Source organism: Squalius cephalus (assembly GCF_949319135.1).
Source record: "Squalius cephalus genome assembly, chromosome: 1".
NCBI lineage: Eukaryota > Metazoa > Chordata > Actinopteri > Cypriniformes > Leuciscidae > Squalius > Squalius cephalus.
The window spans coordinates 59,333,130-59,360,948 of NC_137122.1; the positions used below are offsets into that span (position 1 = coordinate 59,333,130).

Genomic DNA, 27,819 nt, shown 5'->3' on the forward strand with positions numbered 1-27,819 from the left:
AAATTGTCAACACTAGTCAGATGTTATGATATTTCACTATATTAGTGGGAACATTTGGCATTTGACTTTATACAGCAGCTAAAAAAGTAAACACTCTCACTCTCTCTCTCTCTGTGGATTATTAATGGGCTACTTGCACATCTACTTCCGAGTTCTACTTAGCACACATCGGGAGTTTCCAGTCAGAGCGTTCAGCGCTCCTATTCACCTTATTTTTAACAGAAATACGGACGCAGCCAGCTGACGGTATTGTGCGCGAGACTTCCGGTCAGGCACTTACGGTCACTGGCGAGCTAACTCACTTTTCACTGTAACGGTTAATCAAACAAGTGTTCGTAACAACTTACTCATCGTTATGGCTTCCTTCGAGGAAGACCGGGATTGTTTGTGCAGTTAGAGGTTGTCATAATAACTGGTACAAAAGAAAGATTTACTTGGAGCTGGAGTGTTTTAATTATCGTAATCATTGACATTTTAATCATCAGGTGCCCTACGACCGGCGACACACTGGCTGAGTGGCGTGAGCGTGGCGTTTCTGTTGCGTGGTGTTTTCTATGTCTTTGCACACCAAAAACGTGTCTGACGCGGCACTGCTGCTACTAGCTGACAGCTGACATAATAGGTGTGTTCGACATCGGCTGCGGCTGGATGCACCCGATCGGCGAGAGTAGCCGCGTGCAGGCGGGGAGGAGCTGAAAACGGAGACGTGAAGTCGGACACTTTCTGGTTCCCGTGGTGACCGCTCACGTGGTGTTTGCATACTTTACCACAGCTGAAGTAAAATAAATGCAATATTTGCCAAATAATAGATGTTTCAGAGACATTTTCATTCAATAATTTATGTACTGCTTCATACAGCGTCTGTTTGAACAAGATCAAGTTCAACATAAGCTACTATCAATGAAGTGGAGTCTACGTTTTTTAATCAGTTTTAATTTGATAAACATGACACAATATAACATCGCAACGACATGAAAAGAGTGTTTACTGTTATAAAAAACTGATTTGAGAGCTTTAGAGGAACTAAAGGTGTTCGAATAAACACGAAACACACGTGATCGTTGTCATGTGGTGATTCCGGCCAATCGTGGAACAGCTGTGTCGTCATCAGCCCTCGTGCAGCCGCTCTTGAGAAGCTGCGCTGGCTGAGTTCTCCGGCTACTCTCGAATCGCTCTCGCGGTACTTTGATGGCATACGTCACAGTCACGTGGTGTCGGCGCTGTATCAAGTCGGACAAAATTTCTAACCGGCATGCACTGCTTTAAGACAGCCGCCGATCGGTCTGCGCAGAGCTGCATGAAGTCGAACAAGCCTAATGATAAGCCTCATTGGTGATATATTCGACATATGGGAAGAGAGTTGTGGAAGGCCTATACTTCATGTTAAACATAAATATATAGCAGCAAAGACAACGTCGGCAGTGTTGACGGCAAAATAGGCTACAGAATATTTCGTTTTGTATTGACAGGTGCAATATTTAAAAATCGATAATATATTTTTTTTATTACGTTTATATCTGCATTTATGTCAAAACCTAAACTTTAAAACATCAAAATGTCATTTATTAATATGTATTCATGTCAAAATGACATACAAACATCTTTTCTTATTCTATTTTGCCTGGAAACGCTTCCAAAACGCTTGCGTGTCTTGAAAAATAGGCGTCGGTTCTATTTCTATCATGCACGCGTTTTCCGCGCCTGAGACGCGCGTCATGCAGCTGTTAACCATAAACTGTAAAAAAATATGGACGTAGTATCCGTGACGTCACCCGTAGGTTTCTGAAGACCGTTTTTGAAGCCTAAAGTGGGCGGAGCCGGTGTGGTGAACAATCGAGTCCGGTTGAAGAGATGAGTCCGAGCTGCGTCAATAGCAGAGGAGAAAGACCGCGAAATTTAAAAGTACGACTGTTATTATGTCACAAAATGTAGTTTTAAGAGTTTCTCAGTCGGGAATGTAGTTGTTTGAAGCTCAAATATGTTGTTTGTTTATTATAAAAAACACACTAACAACGAGAAATGTTTAATTTCACAATCTATAGCTTCGGTTAAATACTAGTATATTAAACATATAAGTCAAAATACATGACTCGTTATAACGTAGTACAAACTTCTTCTATAATAAAGTGATTTTGTATAATTTGTAACCAGGCACTAAAGCGATTACCCATAAAACGTGCTTTGAACCAATCGGATTGCTTGGGTCCTAAGCTCGGACTCATCTCTTCAACCGGACTGGATTGTTCACCACACCGGCCGTCGCCATCTTGGCCTCACGTCACCTCGCGTCACTCCCGGATAACAGAAAATGGGCAAAGAGGCGGGGCGTGAGTGGAGCTGAGGAGCCTGGCTATCTGAAACCACGCTCACCGTCACCGCTCGACGTGATTGAGTTAGCTCAGGCTTGGGAGGTAATGCTATATGCTACTGAAAGTACCAAGTCTGCGACTGCACATGGCCTCGCGCTAAAGTGACAGTTGATGATGTAAAGCCAATTAAAAGTTCCTATTTTTGCCCTTTGAAATATTATAATTCTGTACTATTCGGCTAGTTGAAAATGTATTATGCAGTAACTTAATATTACTCTGAGAGAGTATGTGTGACTGATTTATGTGCATACATGTCAGTCACTCTTTTTTATAGTCTAAGGTCCGTCAGCGCGGCATCGCTCGTCAAGTTCGTGGAGAGCTTATTCAGTACATTTTAAATTCTGATTTTGGCCGCCTCTCAAATGGGTTAAATCATAGATATATTGCCTATGAAGATCAAGTAAATGCGCTAGAAAATCCGCGCTCATTCAGGGATGTCCATTTATTGCATGACGGTGAAAGCGCCGACACCTGCATGATTTCATCTGACGGTACATAAGCATAATCAATCTGTTCCGTGAGAGCAGAACGAACGAGCCTTTATTGACGTTTTTAAATCTGAAAACTCCAAAAAGCAACGAAATAGTCAGACATCCATTAGTGCATGTTCACAGAGGAAAACAACTGAAATACAGCGCTGGTTGTTCTCTCGAACGATACTCGACGACAACGACAGAATCCTAAGCCGTGAGAGAAGTAATGGGTGTATTAAATTGTATGAAATAATCCAGAAAAAAAAAGCACAAACACTGCAGAGATGGCAAGTTCAGCAGCAACACTTGCTGAGGTGAAGTGACGGCTAACAGCAGACAAACGGCTAGCATTGACATCAGCGGCAATCCACCTGTCACTCAAGTGGCCACACCCTTAATTATGCAGAACTTTAAATATTAATCAACTAAACGGATGAGTTATAAAAAAATTCACCCCCCTCACAGTTGTCATTAAGGGCAAAATTAGCTGTATAGACCAAAGCCACATACAGACACCAGGGCTGTAAACATGTTTTTGTCTGCTGTAAAGTTGGTAATTTTAACATGGGGGAGATACAGATTTGACTCACTCCTGCAGCCAGCCTCAAGCGGCCAGTCAACGAATTGCAGTTTAACTCACTTCCGTGTTGGTTTCAAGAGAGAGACGGGGAGGTTGGCCCTTGCTGTTAACATGGGAGCCAAAATAAAAGCAGACACGCATACCAGCCAGTGTGTCGCTGGCCTGAGGAACCCCTTCGCCTGTGGTTAAAAGCTTTACATTTGAAGAAACCACCAAAACGACCATATGTTTGTTCTTTTCATTTCTTCTAGAGAAGACCACCCGATACCAGAAAAGTGGCTGGGCTACGAAGTCTCAATAAAAGCTCCAAGGAGAAACAAAATCATTAAAGCTGCAGTCGGCAAGTCTGGCAGATTGAGTGGACTTAGCCAAAATTTTGAATGTTTACAACTCTCATGCCCCTCCCCACTACCAACGAGCACCCGCCCATCGTCAGTGCGTGTGTCTGATTTTCTGTGAACGCGTCGTCTCTTCAGCATCGATCAACACCATGGACTCGGAGGTAGGCTGGCCTGGCTAATCTATCCATAGATAGCAATAACCGAGGAATTGGAAGCTTGTTAGTAGATTTTCTCTCCGCCATCACGCTTCGTACAATCTTCAGGCGAACTTCAGGCATGTCGTGTGCATGTGATATTGTAATGCGCGCGTCTGTGCGAGGGAGGGGGGATCTGTGGCGTGCGCACGAACTGTGATTGACAGTCAGATCTCACACCCCCCTGCGCTGATTGGACCCGATGAGACGGGAGCGGTGGATTTTTGCAAAACAAATAACACGCTCCAGGTGGAGTTAGAAGCTCGGGTTTTTTTCTAAAACCACCTTATTTATGTTGTTCTGTCGGATTATAGTGTCAATTTCACTGAATTTGATCAAAAAAATGTTGCCGACGGCAGCTTTAACCCCTGTATAAAATCTAACATTAGTCATCATGGCATGATCATGATGGCATTTATTTTGTATGATTTACAATTATTTATAGCCATCTACTTATTGCTATCCTGTGCTTTGGTTGCATTCTGATGGCATTATTAATACATTTGACATGACAAAATACCTCCATAGATATATTAGTCCAACTGTGTTTAGGGCGGAGCTGAAGGCGCCAGCGAAGTTTTGGCACTCTGCCAGCTAGATGCATGAGTGTTTTCAACCAGGTCCGGTACCCGAACTGGGTGGGGCGGGGCTTTAGTTCTTTGTTGTATTCATCTGCTACAGCATGGGTAACATTTTTCTGTCAACTCTGCATAATCCTTCGCGATCGATATCGTTAGTTAGCCCAGGGAAGCAAGGAAACGGAAGTGCCGCACAAAAACCGGAAATTGGACCCATATTTACTTCCGCGTTCGAAAATAAGGTGAATATGATGAGAATGCAGATTATCACTACGTTTTATGGCTGCCAATTGATTAAAACAATGAATAATTATCTCTGTATTAATTATCTTGAGCCTGCTGAAATCTTCCTATAAATATATTTTCTTTCCAACTGTGCAATCTGAATAATCAATAGGATAAATTGCTTGTGTGCGTTGGTGCTTTATTCCAGTCTTTAAAATAGTTGAATGAATGAATGCTGGCGAGGAGCCTGTAACGATGTTAAATAAGCTATAGGATATTTAATTCATCTTAAACTGTAACACACACAGCATAGAGGAGAAGGACAGTCAACTTACTCTGAATATTAATTAAGCATTTTGGGCATAAACATGTAAATAGTAAAAAGATTGACATTGAAAAATGACACAGAATGATTAAAACATTGAATCCAAATAAATAAATGTTGGTGGTTCGTATTGATGTTATTCATCTGTTCTCACACACTTCAGTGTCGCGGTCACTAATTTAGACGAACACTGACACCCTGTGGTGAAATAATGCGTATTTTTAACACCCGCCACTTTCTCAGATCGGCTTGGGTTTGGATTAAATCTTCATGTTCCGACTTACTTTATATTTTATAGAAATATAGAAATATGTGCAAATAAGGACACTGATGCAGCCGTACGTCTGATCATGAACGCGTCGGACACGATGGATTATTCTGATACACCGAAGACAATGATGTAGACCGACAACTCAAAGAACAACGTACAAAAAAGTAACTATGACTTTATTCTTTCTGTTAAACTGTCATTTGTTCAGAGACACTAGCTAGTAAATGTAATGAAAATATTATTAGACCTTTAAAATGTTCTTCTACGTTTCTCCCTCGTTTTGATAGTTTGTTATAATTAGGGATGTAATGGTATGAAAACTTCATATCACAATTATGTGACCAAAATTATCATGATTATCAATATCATCACGGTTTTGTTAAAATGAGATGAAAATGTTCAAAAAGAACTGATACGTACGGTGGCCGAGAGAGCTAAACGCGCTGCAAATGAAGAAAACACATGCAAACAGAAAAAAACACATGCAAATAGAAAAAAACCCACCAGCGAATAAGAAAACATCTTCATCAGTTTTACAACTCACGTGCGTCCCAATACTCACAACACAACCAAATACGGAAACGCGCTGCAAAAGTTCACAACAAAACCATATACAGAAACGCGCTGCAAATAGAATAGAACACAACGGAAATGTTTCCGGGGAACCCAATAATTGACGGACGGACGGACGGACGGACGGCTCGCGAGCTTTACCAGAGAGTAAGGACAGAAGGATGGCTGTTTCTCAATTCCAAGAATGCAGAGAACGGACTGTTCTCGTGGAGACCGGTCTTGCCAAGCTTCCTTGGAAGAACGAACTCGGAACCGGCCACAATGACTTCTGGGACACCAGGCGAGTACTAGCTCAAGTCTGCATTCGATGCATCCTCGGTATCAAGAACACATCCGGGTTCTTTCATGCGTCCTCTGTACTTGCGTTCTTGAGAATTGGGTCTGAACTTCGACGGTTATGATGACGTAAAACGAGAACACAAGGACGCAAGACCGCTGAAGAATGCATATTGGGTAAGGATGGCTGACGCGAAACAGTCGTTCCGAAGTTTTGCGAGATCCCGAAGCGCAGATGTGTCGAAACCACTGATCTATGTCATTCTATATAGATCAGTGGTCGAAACACTGATCCGAAGCGTGATTCGAAACACCCATGTCACGTGACTATGGCCAAACGAAGCCTCGAAGTGTTTCACTAAGTGTTTCATCAGGTGTGGTCCGCCGAATCAGCGTTTGATTGGAACGGTCGGGAACAGACCACACAATCGCACATCTGTATAAAAGTGAAATAAACGCATTTTGACCTCGTGGGTTTTTGTGAGAGGAGTTTGATTTTGAGATAGCGCATTTTTGGTGATATAGTGACCTAGTGCGATTTGATTAGTTATAGGCAATTTAGGCTTACATTTAAATTTACACAACACATTGACTGATAGGCTAGAGACAGACAGAGTAGGCTATACATATAGTGACACATTAATAGATACATAGATATAAATATATATAGACAGCTAGATTAATAGATAGATACATATATAGATAGATTACAGATACATATATAAATACATATATTATAGATAGATACATATAGATACATAGATTATAGATACATATCTATACATAGATAGATTCATATAGATAGATAGATAGATAGATAGATAGATAGATAGATATGGATAGATAGATAAAATGGAGGCTCCCCAGAAGAGATGCCGTACATCTGTGGTGTGGGAGCATTTCCATTTAGAAACCCCAAATAAAGTGAGATGTGTGTATTGTGATCGGTATCTAGCCTACTGCAACAATACATCATCCATGATGCGCCATTTGAGGAGCACTCATCCTGCCATTTTGCAGGGTGCAGAGGATGGCATTCCCTGTACCTAGGCCTGCTACTGACACTGTTGGGCCATCTATATGGAATGTATTGTTTGAAATATAATTATAATTGAAATATAATTACAACCTTTTGGGACACTGTCTATAAAGTCCATAGCCCAATGCCCTACAACCTAATGTCCAAATCACAACTGCCAATCATGTTAAAAATAGCTTCAATGTGAATATAATATAATATAATATAATATAATATAATACAATATAATATAATATAATCTTGTGTGAATATACATTTTATAGGTCTACATATGAGTACCCAATATACTGCAGCTGATGCCACAGTGGAAGTGAAAAAAATACAAAAACGATGCGTATTTGCCCAGAACTCATGATCCACTAACTTACTGGAAAGAGAGAGAGTAATCTTTCCTCATTTGTATGTCCTTGCTAAAAAATATCTTTGTCTGCCAGCAACAAGTGTCCCTTGTGAGAGGATTTTTTCAAAGGCTGGAGAAATTATCTGTAAAAAAAGAAGTAGGCTAAGTCCTTCCACAGCAGAGAAATTAATATTTTTGAATAAAAATCTCTAAAAAAGTGAGACATTGTGGCTTGATTTATTTTATTAATATTCATTTTTCATGACCAAAATAACATTATGCACAGTGAGGAGCCTATAGGTTACAAGCTTCACATATTAGAAAATTATAATAATAAAAAAACAACACATTTTTTTAATGGCTCGTCAAGGTTGTTTCAGATCAACACCTGCAAGTGACCACTAGGTGTCACCGTTGAGACGGGTGTCGGATTGATTCGAAGCCTCGAAACAATATGGCACATTTGGTTCAACTTAGGGATGCACCGAAATGAAATTCTTGGCCGAAGCCGAAGCCGAATAATAATGAAATGCTTGGCCGAAGGCCGAAGGCCGAATACCGAACGCAGTGTTTCGCATCTTTTTCCATTTATTTTGACAATATTTTTAATATTTTGTGTTGCTTTTCAGAGAAATAAATCAAATATCAAAAATACTATTTCAAAATATTTATTTAACACTGAACATTTTTTTTTAACATTCCAGCAGATATTATACAAACAAAGCACAATATAACTTAAAATAAATAAATTAGTAAAATAAAAAAATATTTTATGATACTTATTACAGCTACTATTAAAGCTATCAGTCAAGAGCAGTGAGTGATTTTCTCTTTGCATTTTGTTGTTTTATTAACATTAAAGGGATAGTTCTATAAATTTAAATTGTCATAATTTACTCAAACTCAAATAAGTTTCTTTCTTCTGTTGAAAATAATAGTTACTGAGCCACATTCTTCAAAATATTAATATTAGAAAAATATTAGAAGGAAATTAATGCCGGTTTGGAACAACATCAGAGTGCGTAAATAATGAGATAATTTTTATTTTTGGGTGAACTATTCCTTTAAGGACAAGCGGCAGCGTGTTTTCTATTCTGCTACTGTCTCTTTAAGAGCTGCGCGCGACTCGTCAAATATACACGCATTTGACAAGCAGATTTTCTCCATGATTTTCTCTCAATTTTCTCAAGTTTGCTTTCACTTTAGACATAACCGACTTTGTTTATGTAAACCTTGTGTATTTGACAGTGTTAGCACAATAAGACTCGAAAGATAACTTAGTCCAGTATCCAGGCACTGGTAGACAGGCCATGTGAGCTTCACATAATTTAACGTATGCACTGAGAAACGCGCATCAGCACGCAAATTAAATGTTTAACCGACAAGTCATTATTGCACATGCAAATTATGAACTTTTTGCGAACTGCAGTGTCCCGTTCCGCTGCGTTAACATTTTAATCATGTGATGCATGATGTTAGGGGTGTCTTGATTTGAAGTGATAAATTAAACTTGAAGTACTGTAGGCTACGTTTTTGCAGATGCACCCCTCTGGACAATTCAGCAGAACAGTGTCTGCAAACGGCCGTTTTTGCCTCTTTCTCTGACACTTTAAAGTGCTTCCACACTGCTAACATGTTTGCTGCATAAAGCGCGCGCCTCTCACTCTACGCGGGTTAATATTTGATCACGTCATTAAAAACGTCATTGTTCGGCAAAATTTATTCGGCCTTTTTACTTATTCGGCCGAACACCGAAAGTGCTTTTTTTGACTATTTTCGGCCGAATAATTTCGGTTGCCGAACATTCGGTGCATCCCTAGTTCAACTGTTTCATTGCTTCACGAGGCCTCGATCTGGCCATCACTACCAGAGAGACACGGGCTCTGGCTTTACCTATACCCTAACGTTACTCTCTTAAAAGGGCAGACGGCAGAGCCCTTGAATTAGGCACTTTGGAGTGAGCGGGGCACTTGTGTGCCATTATGTTGATGAAGGGAGCAACGAAAGACAACGTAATTTCCTCATTATTTTCACCTGGGATGTTCCCATGACAACGCAGCCGCGTGTCCATCAGCTGAATAGCTGTTCTTACCAGAAATATAGTATTAATGCTGTTAACATAACTGTTGCAAATAAATATACATTTTATACAACAAAGTTTTTAAAATATGTGTTATATCTTTGTGTTAGTGTCTCAACTTAAAACTTGCCGTCTCATATTTGGACCTATAGCTACATTCTAACATTTCTTATGAAACTGATTTTAACATAACATGACAAAATGTGTTCAATAACTGATGTATAGATTAATGTCTTTTCCTCGTTCTTTTTCTCTATCTTTTTATTTATTTATTTATTTTAGTCTTCAGCTCATTGTTCTTTTTAGTATTCTTATGACGTTGAACATATCGCAAATACATTTTGTATATTGTATGCAAAGTTGTATGTCATAAACGTGTCATCTTTGTATGTTTTGCAAAAAAAAAAATTAAAAAAAAATAATAAAAGTAGACAGCTGTAAGCATAGATATCATATAAAGGCTAGATGTCTCGTCCGCGCTGCTGGCCAATGGAGCTCGACATCCGCACACGGCGGCCATCTTACGACAGGGTGCTCGCTCACTCATAACATGGTGCATGTACTTTTAAATAACCATAACTTGCTCAATTTTCTACAGATTTTCAAACGGTTTGGTTTGTTATAAACGTCAGAGATGTAGCTATTATACTGCATACATATGAATAATTATGTTCAAAATGTTTAAGCATTCAGAATTATAGCCACGTTAATAACGTTTGTAAGAAACCAAACCGTTTGTAAATCCGTCCAGATTTCAGCGAGATAAGAGGATTTGTGTGCTCACTCACCTTAATTCACAGAGCCCTGTCCTAAGATGGCCGCCGGTGATGCCGGAAGTGACTCCGCCTTGAGCCATCTAGCCTTTATATGATATCTATAGCCGTTTCTCAATACCAAGTACCCAAAGTTCGGACTTGAGTCCTTGGTAGTTCGGACTGACAAGTTCGACTCAGGAGAACGAACTCCCGAGGACGGGAGGACACAAGTCCGATAATTCTGCAAATGGAACAGCGGCGTAGGCTATTTGATAGCGTCACTCATGCAGCTCGCTCTGGCTACTCCGGTTATCTCTTTAGGCTACAAATAAAACGAAATATGTTATAAACCACCACTTTGCCTCTTTTCATTTTCATTTAAAAAAAAAATCTTTAACATAATGGCCACACAAATGTGGTTCAGGAAACGCAATTGATTATCTTCACTGCATATTTACAACAACACAAAATATAAAGCACAACCCTGACTCTTTTTGTTTTCATTTTAAAAATATGATGAATAAAAAAAACATTATAATATTGATCATTAAAACGAATATTTAGCAAAAAGAGACAGGGTTGTGTCATATATGTATATACAGTGAAGAGAATAGACAACATGCAGACTATAATAAAATATTGTAGGCTATAGGCTATGTTTTAAATATATAAAATAAAATGACATAACCTTTTTTGTTAAATGTCAGTTTTAATGATCAATAATAGCCATTCTAAAAGTATAAGTAGCCTAAAAGGTATAAGAAGCTATACAACAATAAAAAGCCAACGATTCAGTCAAACAAGTCAGCTCTCGCTAAAACGTTAAATTTAAATAGACTAACGTTAAATAAAGCTATGAAACTTCACTTTGCTCTCAGCTAAAACGTTTTGCCAGGGAACAAATTATACATTAATGAGACAAATAAAATAAATAAATCGCCTGTTGGATAGGCTATACACAAGACGATTTATATCTCATGTTAGTTAAACCACTAGACTAGACATCCGAGCCACCGGCAAGTCAGCAGCACTAGCCGAGAGAGGCTGTTCTCGGCGGGGTACGAGCGCCGAGCGTCCGGTTGCCTGGTTCTCAAAACTCCGAAAACGTCAGATCAAATTTTCAAATAGGCGCTATCTTTATAAATAAACCAAAGATTTGAGCTTTTAACAACTACATTCTCGCCTGAAATACTCTTAAAACTACATTTTGTGACACAATTATAGCAGTATTTTTAAATTACGCGGGGTTTCTCCTCTGCTATTGACGCTTGCTGGTTGGTGTGAGATGCATTCTGGGATACCTGGCTGTCTGAAGTCCGCACAAGTCACCTCTCGATGCATCCTCGGTAAAAGGGGCGGATCAAGAACACATCCGGGGATTCGAACTGGACTTGGTTAGATGTGAACTTTGAATTGGAACAGTACTAGGGCAGCGACTGATGACGTTTCACAAGTCCACAAGAACACAAGTACAGACAAGTTCGCATATTGAGAAACGGCTTATGGCTGTAAGCACGTCCTAGCCGTCCGTCCGTCACTTATTGGATTCCCCGGAAACATTTCCGTTGTGTTCTGTTCTATTTGCAGCTGTATTTGGTTTTGTTGTGAACTTTTGCAGCGCGTTTCTGTAATACGCTGATTTCACGCAGCCGCCATTTTGAAATCGAAAGTGAGGCTCCGGTGGGAAAAACCCCGGAAGTAACGATAAACAACAATGCCTTTGGACTACCAACCTGAAGCTGCTGCCGCGATTTACACTATTGGGTGTTAATATCCAATATAGGATATGTATATAGTTCATTCCTGCTTCTTTTTTTACTTTTTGAATTATATAAAAAAAATATTTTATTTATAAATGAATTATATAGTCTAAAGTATGAAAGAAATATATGTACAGTTTTAGAATTGACACAACATCATTAAAGACAACAATACGCCATCGCATTCACGACTCTCCTATGATTAAAGGCGACACTTCCGGTTTTCTTCCCACCGGAGCCTCGCTTTCGATTTCAAAATAACGGCTGCGTGAAATCAGCGTATTGCAGCGCGTTTCCGTATTTGGTTGTGTTGTGAGTATTGGGACGCACGTGAGTTGTAAAACTGATGAAGATGTTTTCTTATTCGCTGGTGTTTTTTTTTCTATTTACATGTGGTTTTTTTCTATTTGCATGCGTTTTTTTCTGTTTGCATGTGTTTTTTTCTGTTTGCATGCGTTTTTTTCTGTTTGCATGTGTTTTCTTCATTTGCAGCGCGTTGAGCTCTCTCGGCCACCGTAGATACGTACACAGAAAACATCAACCAATTGGTGTTAGACCATAGACCTATTCTACAAGTAAAGTATAATAATGGGAACATTGATCTCTGAGTGAGTTTCCTCGTGTTACTGTCGTAACCGAGCGTGACGCGCTGTTTAAATGCTGAATGGACGGAGAATGACTGAGGACAGTGAGGAGAGATACATGTCCATTAACTTTAACGACTTAATTATTAATTTACCTCACATTAATCTATCGAATGGCTTCAGAAGTCTTGGAATATAGTGCACGAAAACGTTATGGTGCTTTACAATATTTTTTATATCTTTAGTGGGGCTTAACAATAACAGAGAATAGTATGTACAATACGGGACATCACTGAGAAGCTGCAGGAGGATTTGTGGGTGATGAATCTCCCGAGCGCTGTCACTGCTCTCCACCATGTATTCTCGCACAGAAAAACATGGTTGCGCTGCGTCAGACTGATGCTGTCTGGACAGGATTTACTGCAAGTTTTCAAACTCGCGATAATCGAACATGGTTTTAATGAGAATTAAAATTTAAAACGGTAATACTACTAACTGTTACTGTCAGGACATTTTATTGTCGTTTATCGTGAAACCGGTAATCGTTTCATCCCTAGTCATAGGATTAGATTTTTAACCCTCAACTTTTGTTTTTTTCTCTCCAAGGTCATATTTTAACATTCATGTGTCTGTATAATTGTGTGTAGTGTGTAGTAGCAGGTCTGTGTTTTATTGGTTGTTGTCTCCTCTTTTCCCACCCTCTACACTTCCACTTTTCCACAGCTTTACACACCCTTTTTTTTGTTGACTTTTTCCAACTTTGAGGTGGGAACGACCAGACTAAACAGGGGGGTTTCATGACACTTTAATCCCCTGAGGTCGGTTATCGCACCGGTGCGATAGGCTCTTTTTTTTTTCTTATCAGTGCAAAAGAGACTCAAAATACTCTGTTGATTTTGATCTTACATACTTGTGTTATACATCATTCGATCCTGTTAAGTGTGTATTTTTTTGTGTATACTCACAATAAAAACAAAGTGTTGTGCTTTTCACCAAATAAAGAAAAATAAACATGATGCGAGTTCTGCCTTCTCTCTGCCAGAGAAGTCCATTCTGAAATGCGTCCGAAACTGTAACTCAGCAAATACTTCTCACACAGACACGTGAGATATGTCTTTATGAAGCTTGAATTCTCTTCTTTTAAATGAAGCAATTTATATAAAAAACAAATATTCTCAGTTTATATAATCCATTTGAAAGCAAGGAGAGGTACTGTTTTTTCGTTCTCCCTCCATTAACTTTAATGAGCTGAGGCCGCCCCCGGCGCCCTCGCCCCTGGCGCTTTTCACATGCTAAATAGTTTAGATGATCTATGCATCGCACACGCCCCCCGATCAATGCCATAAAAACACGAAGTTTCTTCATCAGATTCACTGATAGTTCATCACGTTTCGAGGATGGCACGTTTCTCTGGTAAAGACGCCCTTCAGATGATTCTGGACAGCAAGGAAGAATTCACCTTTTCCTCAGAGGAAGATTGCAACTCGGACGACTGGCTTTTGAAGAGCGAATTGATCCCGCCGAGGATACAAGTTCGGAGTAAGTTGTTTATTGTTACATAATTCCTTTTCTGATAATATAGAACTCATACAAATTTTCAGACTATATTTTGCCTAGTTTTGGCTAGCTTTTGACTTCTTACAGGAGCGATTGCCTTACAATATCCCTAACATTCATGTATATGCTCAAGTGTAAACTTTTTTAAATGTGATATTGCTCTTTAAACATATTTGTATATTAAATATATTTCACTCAGTTTTCATTAGCTTATGACACTGATTAGCATGCTAAAATACTGCCTTATGCGTAATGTAGCTTGCTTGCGAATATCTGCTTAGGTTATATAATGTGATTTAGTGCAAATATATTTCAGCCTCCGGTAAAATATGTGATACTGTCTAAATACATTATTTTTATATAAATGTTCGGTTTTGATTAGCCTATGACACTGCTTATCATGCTTCAATACTGCCTTATGCACAGATGTTTGTGAATACAGGTGTACATTTTTGAAGTGTAGCGATGTGTCGTTTGCAAACGATCCGTTCATTGCGTGTCACTAAATGCGTGCGTCACTAAATGCGTGCGGTCTATATGGCCCATCAACAGATACTTGCGGTGTCTACGGGTCTGGCAGGTCTACGGCCTATCAATAGATATTTCTCCGTCCTATGGCCCATCAACAGATATATACATTGTGTGTCCATAACCATCAATTGCTCATCAGTTTACTTTGAATAATGTATGCTAACAGTTTTATTTTGTTGTTATTTTTTTAGGAATGTGTCTGCAGCAAGCTCTCCTTCTCCAGCACCTCACAGAGGGGCATGCAGGTGTCGTTCAGTTCTCAGTGCGATCGAGAATCATACTGAGTAAGTGCATAGACGTAATATTTTACAGATGAAATGTAGCCTAATTGTGTTTACATCGTCTTAATATAAAAGTAGCCTACCTATTCTTGTGTGAAATGACAAAAAACGTTGTCTTTTTTTATCCATGGCCATTAGTGATTGATAATGATAATACAATTTCTTTAATTGTGTTATCAGCATGCTCACGGGTTTTTTTGTTTTGTTTTGTTTTTTACAGATGTGACAATGAACATGTCCAAGCACCTGTCCCGAAGAGAGCCAAGGCTAACCAGCAGGCAAGCAACAGGCAGTCAATTCTGTCATGGAAAACAGAGACTGATGTTGACATGGTTCCACAGGCTGTGCGATTCCGTCCTGCACGTGAAACTGGACCGCAACTGAGCCCTGTAGACTCACATTCGCTCATGAGTCTATTCAAACATTTTTTTTTTTCAGAAAGTGCTGTCAACTCTGTGCCACAACACCAATGCTCAGGCTGCCAAGGCAACTGCAAAGGGCTGCAAATATAAATGGACAGATGTCAGCATCAGTGAGATGTACCGCTACATTGGGCTGCTGTTTTACATGGCCATGGTGAAAGTCAGCTCCATCAGGGACTACTGGCGGCAAAGCAGTGTTTTCTCCGTACCCTTTCCAGCTACAGTTATGTCACGGGACAGATACCGCACTATTTCATGGAATGTGCACATGAGTCACCCAGATGCAGATATGGATAATGACAGAAAGAGGGGCACACCTGAACATGACTGTCTTTTCAGGGTCAAACCTCTCATGGACACTATTCGTCATGCTTGTAAAGCCATCTATCATCCTAAAAGAAACTTAGCTGTGGATGAAAGAATGGTGGCATGCAAAGCACACACAGGTATGACGCAGTACATGACAGGTATGACGCAGTACATGAAAGCCAAGCCAACCAGATAGGGTTTCAAGTTGTTTGTTCTTGCAGACTCATCGAATGGATACACTGTGGACTCTTCTGTGTACACAGGAAATAACAACTTTCCCACAGGCCATGGACTGTCATATGATACTGTAACATCTCTTTTAGACCTCACATTTTTGGGTTCTGAGTACCATGTGTACATGGACAATTTTTATACAAGTCCAAAGCTCCTAAAAGACTTGTTTGCAATGAAGTTTGGTGCATGTGGGATTTACAGGGACAACAGGAAGGACTGCCCTCGGAATGCAGAAAATTCACTCTCTAAATAATCTACCAGGGGATCCATCAATTGGATTCGGGATGGACCTCTTGTATTTGTGAAGTGGATGGACACACAAGAGGTATCTGTCTGTTCTACAATCCATCCTGCTTATACAGGAGACACTGCGCAGAGGAGGGTGAAAACACCAGTCCGACTATTTACTTGTTGATAAGGGTGTTCCACAAGGCTCCATGTTAGGACCACTTCTTTTTACTATTTTTATTAATGACTTCCCTCAAATGTGCTCTAATTCTTTTGTTCATCTGTATGCTGATGACACTGTTATTTATACCTCTAACACAGATCTATTACAAATTCAGAATTCCTTACAGTCTGACTTCAACCTGGTACAAAAATGGCTTCATAGTAATAAACTTATACCGAATAGGAAGAAGTCATGTTGCATGTTGTTCGGAACTCGACATAGTCGTGTTTACTCCTCGGAGTTACAAATTAATTTCGATAACAGGACCCCTCTTGAGAAGGTTGACTCATTTAAATATCTTGGACTCTGGATTGAACCGGAACTTTCATTTAAACCACATATTGACTTTATTACTAAAAGATCATATGGCTGTCTAAACTCACTGTACCGTTCTATTAATTGTTTCACTCTTCCTGTCAGAAAAAGAATAATTTCTCAGATGATACTGCCTATTATTGATTATGCTGACATTGTTTATCAGAATATCATTGGCACCAATCTAATGCCCCTTAATGTTGTAGTTAACTCACTTTGTAGATTTGTTTTGAGGTGTCCTTATCGAACTCATCACAGTTTAATGTATGAATCACTTAACTTGTTGCAACTTAAATCAAGAAGGAAATGTGTTTGTACTTCATTTCAGTTTATTTTCAAATGTATTTATCTTAACTGTCCCTTCTATTTAAAACAGTATCTAATTCCATGCAGATCTTCATATCCACTCAGACACATGCAATACCCCTTTTTCTTTGTACCCAGAATTTATAAAGAAGTTGGACGTAGAACGTTTCAATATAATGCACCATGGGATAATGCACTGGAATAATATTCCTCTTTCCTTGAGATCTCTAACTTCTTTTCGCTTTTTCAGATCATCCCTAGCTCTATATCTTAAAAAAAACTTGTTTATGCTTTTAATTTTTAAGTTAACTTCAATCCTTTGTTCATTTGTTTATCTGTTCAAATGTCATAGTTTCTCATTTATTTATTTAACTTTGGTTAGTATGATGGGTCGGTGTGAGTTGGTGAGAGAATTTGTGTATGAATGAGTTGTGTATGAATGAATCTGTAGGTGTATCTGTAATGTTGTTATTTATATTGATTTTTTTTGTGTGTGTGTTTATAGGACCCTCTTGAAAATGAGATGTTGCATCTCAAGAGGCTATCCTTTAATAAATAAATTCAAATGTCCATGTCCTGCACCTGTGACTGCATACAACAAACACATGGGGGTGTTGACCTGTCTGATCAGCTGTTACAATACTACACAACACAGCACAAAACCATGAAGTGGTACAGAAATATTTTTCTACACTTCTTGGACATTGCTTCCAACAAATCTTTCATTGTGCACAAAGAGCTACATGGTAACTTGTCCCATAAAGTTTTTATGGAGCAACTTATACCAGAGCTCTGTGGTGTGTCACAGAAAACGGCACCAAAACGGACCAATAGTGACCATGTACCGGTTTCCAGGAGCTGAGCTGACATCAGATGACAGGGATCTTGCCACAGTTGGTTGCCGCGAATGTGTGCATTGCACAGCAGTGCGTGGTAAAAGACAATTAACACCATGGAAATGCCAGGCATGCAATGTTCACTTATGTCGTCAGTTGAACAGGAACGGGTTTCAAGAGTGGCATAAAGATGTGTGACTGTGTTCAGATGTGTGTGCTCTGCTGACCACCTTCCACTAACCACCAGCCTTCAGAAATCATTCTGATATGATGATTATTTTTTTTAAATTAATGTTGGAAACCGTTGTGCTGCTTAATATATTTTTTTATAACCTGTGATAGTTTTTTCAGGATTCTTTGAATAATTATTTTTTTTAATAAAACAAAACAAAAGTTTGGTCTTTTTTTCTTTCTTTTTTGGAAAGGATGTATTAAGTGATAATAATAACTTTAAGTCTTTCCATTGTTAGCAAAGATTTCTATTTTGAATAAATGCTGTTCTTTTTAACTTTTTATTCATCAGTGAATCATTCTTAGTTCATCATTCTTTGTTCAGGCTGCCTCACAGCACCTTGATGGGCCATTAGCCATTGGGGGAGTGTCTTTAGTCACACCCCTGGTGTGAATCACATTAATATTCATGGCCATTAACACTCCCACACATACAGCAGTGCTGACACAAAAACTGACATGCAAAATTAAAATCGTTATATTATTGTTTGTGAAAGAGTGGTCAGAATGATTTTCACATCATTTTGTAGAAAAAATTCTAGCCTACAAGAATAGTAATTCAAAAGTCTTGTGGACAACTATTCAGTATGTGTTAAATGGCCTTATTGCGGTGACAATGTTTTTCCCAAAACGTACTAACCACGCATCATTTTTTTTTTCTATAAAATGCAAACATGTACAATACATCCATTTTGGTCAAATATTATTGTAGCAGAGTTTGTGCTGAATACAGCAAAATTACATGTTAAACAATGGTATGTTGTAAGTAGCTGAAATAAGCACAAATGTCAGGACATGTCAAAACATCTCAAGGGCCCCAAAAACACCTCAGACCCCAGAGGGTTGAGTGAGATTCCCAATCCAAAAGATGGCGATCTGATTTCACTATCTAAAAGATGGCGGCCATGATGGCGGTGTAAGTAAGACGGCAGACACCTCTCTCCACCCAAAACTTTATTTGGCTAACTTTATTTACCTATTGATTGCACTCTAACCTTAAAGGGTACATAACATGCACAGTTTCACCTAATCTCATGTTAATCTTGAGTACCTATAGAGTAGTAGTGCATACTTAATATCTCAAAAAAGTGTTTAGTTTTATTATATTTAGAAAAGAAAAATATAGCTTTCCGATTCTCTCCGGAAAAAGCCGAGGTCCTGGAGGTGGAGCTATAGAGTCAAGCGGTAGTACTTGATTTCCAGCAAAAGACAGAAATCTGATCCAGTTGTACTTACATGAATGGGGTCTTTTATCACTGGGACCGCTCCACGTTTTAATAGCAAACGATTTGCAAATCCAGCGTCGACCTGAGCCTTGTAAAACATTCGTCACTGAAACGACCAGAACACACAACCGCACTTCCTACACTCCGTTGCTGCCCCGGAAAAACAAACGGCATCCACTGTTCCTGTAACACTGGGTTCTTTGGAAAGCTGGACACGGTAAGCTTTCCCTCACATCCAAATACACACTTTTTTGGAGACATTCTTGAACAAATCCTATGCAGCGCTGGCGCCGATGATTTCCTGTTGAAGCGCGTTGATGTGCGCGGTCTCGCTCTCCTCTAGTCGACGTGCTCGCGGGCGCGCTTTTCCGAGAGAAATGCTCATATAAGGAGTTGCACTCTGATCTACGTCATTAGATCCACGATCTAAAAAAAAACAGCCGAAACTTGTACCAACCCGGAAGTAAGATTTTCAGCATAGAAATTCTCCGTTATTCGTCCAAAATATTTTTTCAAAACTTTGCCCATGTTTAGCATGAGTATCTATCTCTTTAACACTGTAAACAACTCTGAATACATGAAACACCATTGTACCCCCCCTTTAATGCTAAGGAATTGAACAAAGGTATTTTGCAAAAATGCCCAAAACAACAGCCCAAAGACCGCAATACTTCAGAGGACTTTAGTGCTTCTAGCCAGCCAGGTAGCTCCGGTGTAGGTGCTAGTGTAGGGCCCTATAATTTCCGCGATCACGGAATCGCGGACGGAATCGTGGAATTGGCAAATTAACGCGGAATCTAGCGTCAACGCGGAATTTCGCGGAATTTTACATATTTGAAATAAAATTCTGTTTTTGTGTGGGAGAAAAACGTATGTCTGAGGAAAATCGCAAATTACTGAAAGAATGAGCAGAGAGAGAGGCCCGGTCGCGCGCGCGTCTTCAAACTGTCTTGCTCTCTCTCACTCCCTCGCGCTTATTAATCTAAATCAATTGAGAATTGACACAATGGTAAAAGATCGGAAGAACGAGGTTTCACGTGGAAACCGCTGGGTGTGAATTGTGCAAAAAAAACCTTTTTTACCTTTCCTTCTTCTCTGAAAAGCATTCCGCCCATTCAGCTGACATAAAAACACTTTCAATAAACTAAACAAAACCTATCCAATGATGAAATGTTTTCTGTGTTGACAAATCTTGTGCGATATCCTAACTGCCGGGATATCTCAATACTAGTTTTACTTGATCTTAGTGCTGCGTTCGATACTATAGATCACACAATACTCTTAGACCGACTACAAAACTACACTGGTGTTCAGGGACAGGCATTAAGCTGGTTCAGATCATACTTATCAGACCGTTACCATTTTGTCTGCGTAAATGGGGAAAAATCGAAGATAACGTCAGTAAACTACGGTGTACCGCAAGGATCTGTGTTAGGCCCTCTGCTATTCTCAATATATATGCTGCCACTTGGTAATATTATAAGAAAACATGGAATTAATTTCCACTGTTATGCTGATGACACTCAATTATATATTTCATCACGACCAGATGAAAACGCTAAATTATCTAAACTAACAGAGTGTGTTAAAGATATAAAATACTGGATGACATGTAATTTTCTGCTATTAAATTCAGATAAAACGGAGGTATTACTTATTAGTCCAAAAAACTGCCCACAAAACCTCTTACAATACAACTTTAATTTAGAAGGGTGTCCTGTTACTTTATCCTCTACAGTAAAAGACCTGGGTGTTATATTAGACCGAAACTTGTCTTTTGAAAATCATATTTCATATGTTACAAGAACAGCCTTTTTCCACCTTAGAAACATTGCAACACAAGCTACGTAACATGCTATCTGTTTCTGATGCAGAAAAGTTAGTTCATGCATTCATGACCTCGAGACTAGATTACTGTAATGCTCTATTAGCTGGTTGTCCTGCATCCTCAATAAACAAGCTACAGTTAGTCCAAAATGCCGCCGCTAGAGTTCTTACTAGATCAAGAAAATACGATCATATAACACCAATTCTGTCGTCTCTACATTGGTTACCTATAAAGTTCCGTATCAATTACAAAGTATTGCTACTGACCTATAAAGCCCTAAATGGTTTAGCTCCCGTGTATTTAACGGAACTTCTATCGCCCTACAATCCATCGCGCTCTTTAAGATCACTAAATTCGAGGCTTCTGGTCATTCCTAGGATATCTAAGTCCACTAAAGGAGGGAGAGCGTTTTCACATTTAGCTCCTAAACTCTGGAATGGCCTTCCTGATATTGTTCGAGGCTCAGACTCGCTGTCCCAGTTTAAAACTAGATTAAAGACGCATCTCTTCAGCCAAGCATTCACATAATACTTACATTTTATACTACAGTTGAATCAGATTGAATGCATTAATATTGCGAACAGCAGCTACGCTAATTATTTCCCATATGCTTTTCTGTTGTTATCTCGGGACGCTAGTCCCAAGGTAAATACAGATCGTCAGCTCCAGTTTGTATCCAGCCTCTCATGGAAACTACAGATTCTCCAACACCCGTGCAGAGACGACTCGGCGCCTGTGAAGAGACGACTCGACGCTGGCGATGTTTATGCCCTAAATCAATACATGATTAACTAACTGTATTTCTCAATGTACATTTCTGAAATGCACTTTCTGTAAAGCTGCTTTGAAACAATATGTATTGTGAAAAGCGCTATACAAATACATTTGAATTGAATTGAATTGAATAATCACACAACGCGTACAAGTCTGCTAATGATACGTCCGATTCGCGAACTAATGACTCCTTTGAACCGATTCACTTTAATGAATGGATAAAACAACTGATCTGTCCAACACTGAATCGGTTCGGTATATAACAAAATCGGTAACACTTTACAATAAGGTTCCATTTATTAAACTCTAGTTAACTAGATCAGTTAACATTAACTATTAATAAACTGCACTTCTACAGCATTTATTAAACTTTATTAATGTTAATTTCACCATTTAGTAGCCTACATTATTTAAATGAAAAGTTGTATTTGTTAACATTAGTTAGCTTAATGCACTGTGTGAAGTAACATATGTACAGTATAGTATACAGTAACAAATGTATTGCTTGTGGTTCATGTTAGTTAGCCTAATATATTCACTAATGTAAACAAACCAAACCACATTTAACATCTCTTAAAATGAGAATTGTGTTTGTTACCTCAATAAATTTAGGGTCATTCCTATTTTATTTGTGTACATTTTAATCATTAACATTAAAAACACTCTTTTTATGACTAAAATAACAGTAAAGGGGAAAAAAAACTGAATTCCCAAAAATTAAAACGGAAAAAACGGAATTTGCAAAAATTAAAACGGAATTTGGGAAAAAATAAAACGGAATTTGGGAAAAAATAAAACGGATTTTATAGGGCCCTACTAGTGCTAACGCTAGCCTTGAAGGAACTCCTCTCTTGATGACTGAGGCTCTGCTAAAGAGTATTTCTGCGGTTGCAGAGGAGGGACAGCGCATCCTACGGTCTGTAAATGAGTCGCTTGGGAAACTTGAGACTAAAGTGGACAACATGATGAAGCGCATTGATGATGCCGCGGCTACGACAGGCACTTGTTACTCGCAAAGCCGAGGCTGAACGGCATCTCCCAGCTAGAGGATGACATCGCTCCGATAAAAGACCGATTGGACGCGTTGGAGAAAGTGAACAAGGAGCTAAAAGACAAAGTATCTGAACTGGAATGTCGGCACAGACGGAAGAACATCAGGATGTTAAAACTGAAGGAGTCTATTGAAGGGAGTGACCCGCTCGCATTTTTCGAGGCGTTTATTCCCAAGCTCCTGCAGCTACCCGTCCAGACTATATCTATCGACCCTGCCCATAGGGGCCTTGGAGTACCTGAAGAGGATCGCCCGTGCGCTGTGGTCATCAAACTCCAACACTCCAGAGACGTCTCGAAGATAATGGCAGCAGTGAAACGCCTTGGGAATTTCCAGTATGAGGGTCGGCCACTGCGCATTGTGCCAGATGTACCTCCAGACGTTCGGGCTGCAAGACGTGCGTTCAACACGTCTGCGCTGAACTTATTAGGAGGAACATACGCTTCAGGATGGCTTATCCAGCTACCCTGTTCTTTAAGGCAAACGGAGCGCAGAAGTCATTCAAGGACCCAAACAAGGCCAAAGCTTTCCTTTCAACCCTCACATGACTGGTAAAGTAGCTTCTACTTTATTAATGAGACTATGAGTGCTTTATTGCCCCATTTAGGTTCATTTCTACAATTATACGCGAATGGGGTGTCATACAATATATGTTACATCCTAAATGGAGAGTTGGTAACTGGACATTGTGAATGTTTGGATGGATGTCCAATTTTTGTTTTGTTTATTTTCATTATTTTTTTTTTTTCCTCTTATTCACAGGGTGACTCAAAAAAAATAAGAGTATGGTCCTAGGTTTTCTGTATGGAATGTATTTTTGCAACCGAAAATATAATTTTATTATAAAACAATGGGAGTGATAGACATAAATTGTAATACTGAATGAGAAATTTGAACACTACCTCTGTACCTCTAACAATACAAGTTGTGATTATTACAACCCTGAAGATCTGAAACAAAATAATGACTTTTCTTTTTCTCTAATGCATCTAAATATTAGAAGTCTTAACAAGCATCATGATGACCTCGTTGCACTTCTTGCTAGCACAGGAAAAAAATTGATATCATTGGTTGCAGGGAATCTTGGATGAATGAGCAAACCCTTTTAGATATTTATAAAATAGATGGATATTCATTGGGAGGGTAGAATTGGAGGAGGGGTATGTATGCTTGTATGTAAATTATCATTATTCTGTGAAGGAGCATCATGATCTGACAGTTGATGATGGCCACACTGATTCATTATTTCTAGAAGTTAAAATGGCGAGTGGTGCATGTATCATTATTGGAGTAATATACCGACCACCAAACTCTGATTATGAAACATTCAGAAATAACTTTGATAATCTCCTTTTCAGTATAAACCAGATGAACAAAAACAGTATTATTATGGGTGACTTTAATATTGACATTTCTAAAGAAGATATAAAGGGAATTGATTTTTTAAATACTCTTTACTTCTCATCATTCTATCCTACTATTGTCAAACACACACGAGTTACAGAGAGAAGTATGTCTATAATTGACAATATTATAACTAATATACAAAATACTGGTTGTAAATCGGGTGTAATATATTCTGACATCTCTGATCATTACCCTGTTGTGTTTTTTTACAAACTGGATAAATAGAGTATCTGATCCATGTACTAATAGAAAGGTAAAAGTTCTTAAGTCACAAAACACTTGCAAATCTAATTCAACACCTCCAAAGTAAAAGTTGGGATGAAATATACAATGCAATAGATCCCAATTATGCTTATAATTTCTTAATTGACGTAATAACCGATGCTATCAACGCGGCTATTCCAGAAAGGATAATTAAACATAAAAAAGAAACTCATCCATGGATCACTAAAGGAATTCTAAAGTCTATCCAAAAGAAGGATAAACTCTACAAACAATACAGGAAGAATCAAAATAGTAATAACAAAACCTTTTTTTCTCAGTATAAGAATAAATTAACAAGCTTAATACGAGACACCAAAGCGAGTTACTTCACTGATCGTCTCAAAATTGCCTCGGGGGATCAGAAGAAATCTTGGAAGGTGTTGAATGAGATACTTGGCCGTAGTAATAAATCATCAGTCATCCCTGACACCGTTGTGCCAACCCAATCAAATAATTATACAATACAAGATTCACTACCAGACTTGTTTAATATATATTTAGCCTCTGTTGGAAATAATCTGTCTCAACAATTTGGTCCACCAGGGGGTGCCAATTATAAAACATTCTTGAGGAATAATTGTCCCAGCTCTGGCTACTTTAGACCTACCTGTAAAATGGAAGTTACTAACATTATTAATAAAATTAATTGCTCTTATACAGCTGGTGCTGATGGAATCTGTAATATGATCCTCAAAGCCATAGTGAATGAAATAGCTGAGCCATTCGCCTATATAATTAATTTATCATTACAGCATGGCATAGTTCCTAAACAAATTATGGTGACAAAGATAATACCAGTATATAAATTTGGGGACAAAAGTGATTTTCAAAATTATAGACCCATATCAATCCTGCCAACGTTGTCTAAAGTACTAGAAAGGGTGGTTTATTCACGACTTGTAGATTACTTAAACATAACATACTAGAATCTTCACAATATGGCTTTAGGAAGAATAGCAGCACAAATATGGCCATTTTAGATCTTGTAGAGAAAATAAATGATGCTTTTGAAAGAAAAGAAGCCGGTATTGGGGTCTTTCTTGACCTTTCAAAAGCATTCGACACGATCAACTTTCAAATCTTACTTGGAAAACTGTCGCACTACGGGGTCAGGGGTGTGGCTCTCCAGTGGTTCAGGGACTATGTTTATGGAAGATGGCAATATGTGATCTTAAATGGTATAGACTCTGGATTGAAAAGTATAGTATTTGGGGTTCCCCAGGGATCTATTCTGGGGCCTCTTTTGTTCATTGTTTACATTAATGATATTGTACATTAGGGGTGCAACGGATCAAAAAACTCATGGTTCGGATCGTTTCTCGGATCAGAGTCACGGATCGGATCATTTTTCGGATCAGCAAAAAAAAAAAAGACGACAATTAAACAAATTATTTTTGTTTATTAACAGTTTTAAATGATTAAATTAAAATATAATCAACTTAAAGTGCACAAGGCATAATATCTTCTTTTTAACTTAGGCCGGCCACACATTGGCTGCGTGGCGTGGCGTTTCTGTTGCGTTTCTGTTGCGTGGCGTTTTCCATGTCTTTGCACACCAGAAACGTATCTGACGCGGGCGCTGCTGCTGCTAGGTGACATAAGCCTCATTGGTGATATATTTGACATATGGGGAGAGAGTTGTGGAAGGCCAAGGCCTATTCACCTTATTCCGCCCCGCCCACTTTTACTTCTGTCCAGTACTTCCGTTGTAAACCAACTTCCGGTTTAGCGGACCCTCATTCAATTTCGAGGAGAACTGCAGAGAAGTCTCACTGATAAAATGTCACATAAGATAAGCTAATTTGTGCCAAATGTGCTATGTACAGATGGTGGACAACCAGAATGAGACTTTTACCGCCGCCGTTCCCGCGGCGGCAAAATTGGGATGTGTATTATTTGCTGCCTTTTACCGCTGAGTGGCGCTGTAATCACAGACTTTGAAAAGTGTCAGTTTATTCTCTTTATGACGTAATCTGCCGCGGCAGTAATCTGAGCTGAGGTCACAGATAAATTCAAGATAAATATTGTGGTTAAACAAATTCAAATTCATTAAATTTAAGCATAGTAGACACACGTTAACATTGTGTGCCCAGTTTTTCTATAATTTAGAAAGGCTATGTCAATAGGTTAGCCTACTTGTCATTTACTTCGTGTTATTTTAATGTGTTTGTAGATTTATTAACTGAAACATAACAGTGAAATAAATTTGAATAATTTACCGTAAAAAATTAAAACATTTTCAGGACTTGCAGTTACTAACCGATGTTAGTCGGTTTAAGCATTCTTTGTTATATTCAGAATTAAATAGGCTTACATGTTGTTATGAGTATCAATTGAATTCTTTAATAAATAATCAACCACAATGCCTATTACTGCCGCAGCAAAAATAAACCAGTCGAATTTCAAAGTCGTTCACGAAATGACTAGGCTATACCGGGTGGCGCAAGTGACAGGGCAAAACAGCAGCAACTGCGGCATTTTAAAAGGTAAGTTTCTTATCTGTTTATTTAAAAAAAAACAAAAAAACAAAAAAAAAAACATGGCGCAAGATCTTGTAAAAAAAAAAAAAAAAAAAAAAAAAAACTTTTTTCATTATTTAAACAAAAATGAGACTTATTGAATATGTAAAAATATAAACAAACAAATCAGAGAATAAAACAAACTTTTAGGGAAAAAATATAGGCCTATTATGCTACAACATAATTGGTTAACATTAACGCAACATAATTGGTTAACATTAACGAAAGCAAAATATGTAAAAATACATTTCAAACAAAATAAAACAAAACAAATTCGTGGCCGAGTGGTAGGCTATAACTTTAAAACAGAGAAAATAGTAGATCTAGGCTATTCAGACGATAGCTCTGTGGTCAATGCATTAACAATAGCCTCTCGGAGCTTCAAACGATCTGAGATCGAATCTCAGTGTAGCCGACAGTGTTTATGTTTTTCCGTTCTTGATGCTTAAATATGCATCTGTTTATTAAAGTCAATCATCTTGTTTAATTATCAATTGTACATTACAACATAAAT

At 38.6% G+C, this 27,819-nt stretch overlaps 2 protein-coding genes and 1 long non-coding RNA gene across 2 annotated transcripts in view; 1 reads left to right on the forward strand and 2 right to left on the reverse strand.

The window, feature by feature from the left end:
• Window positions 1–27,819, forward strand: part of LOC307169671 — a 373,130-nt gene that overhangs the window by 195,046 nt on the left and 150,265 nt on the right. The gene's annotated exons all lie outside the window — the stretch shown is intronic.
• The window catches only part of LOC307167184 (protein NLRC3-like), a 162,972-nt gene that overhangs the window by 81,840 nt on the left and 53,313 nt on the right, over window positions 1–27,819 (reverse strand). The window lies entirely within an intron of this gene.
• The window catches only part of LOC307167423 (NACHT, LRR and PYD domains-containing protein 1 homolog), a 256,692-nt gene that overhangs the window by 77,431 nt on the left and 151,442 nt on the right, over window positions 1–27,819 (reverse strand).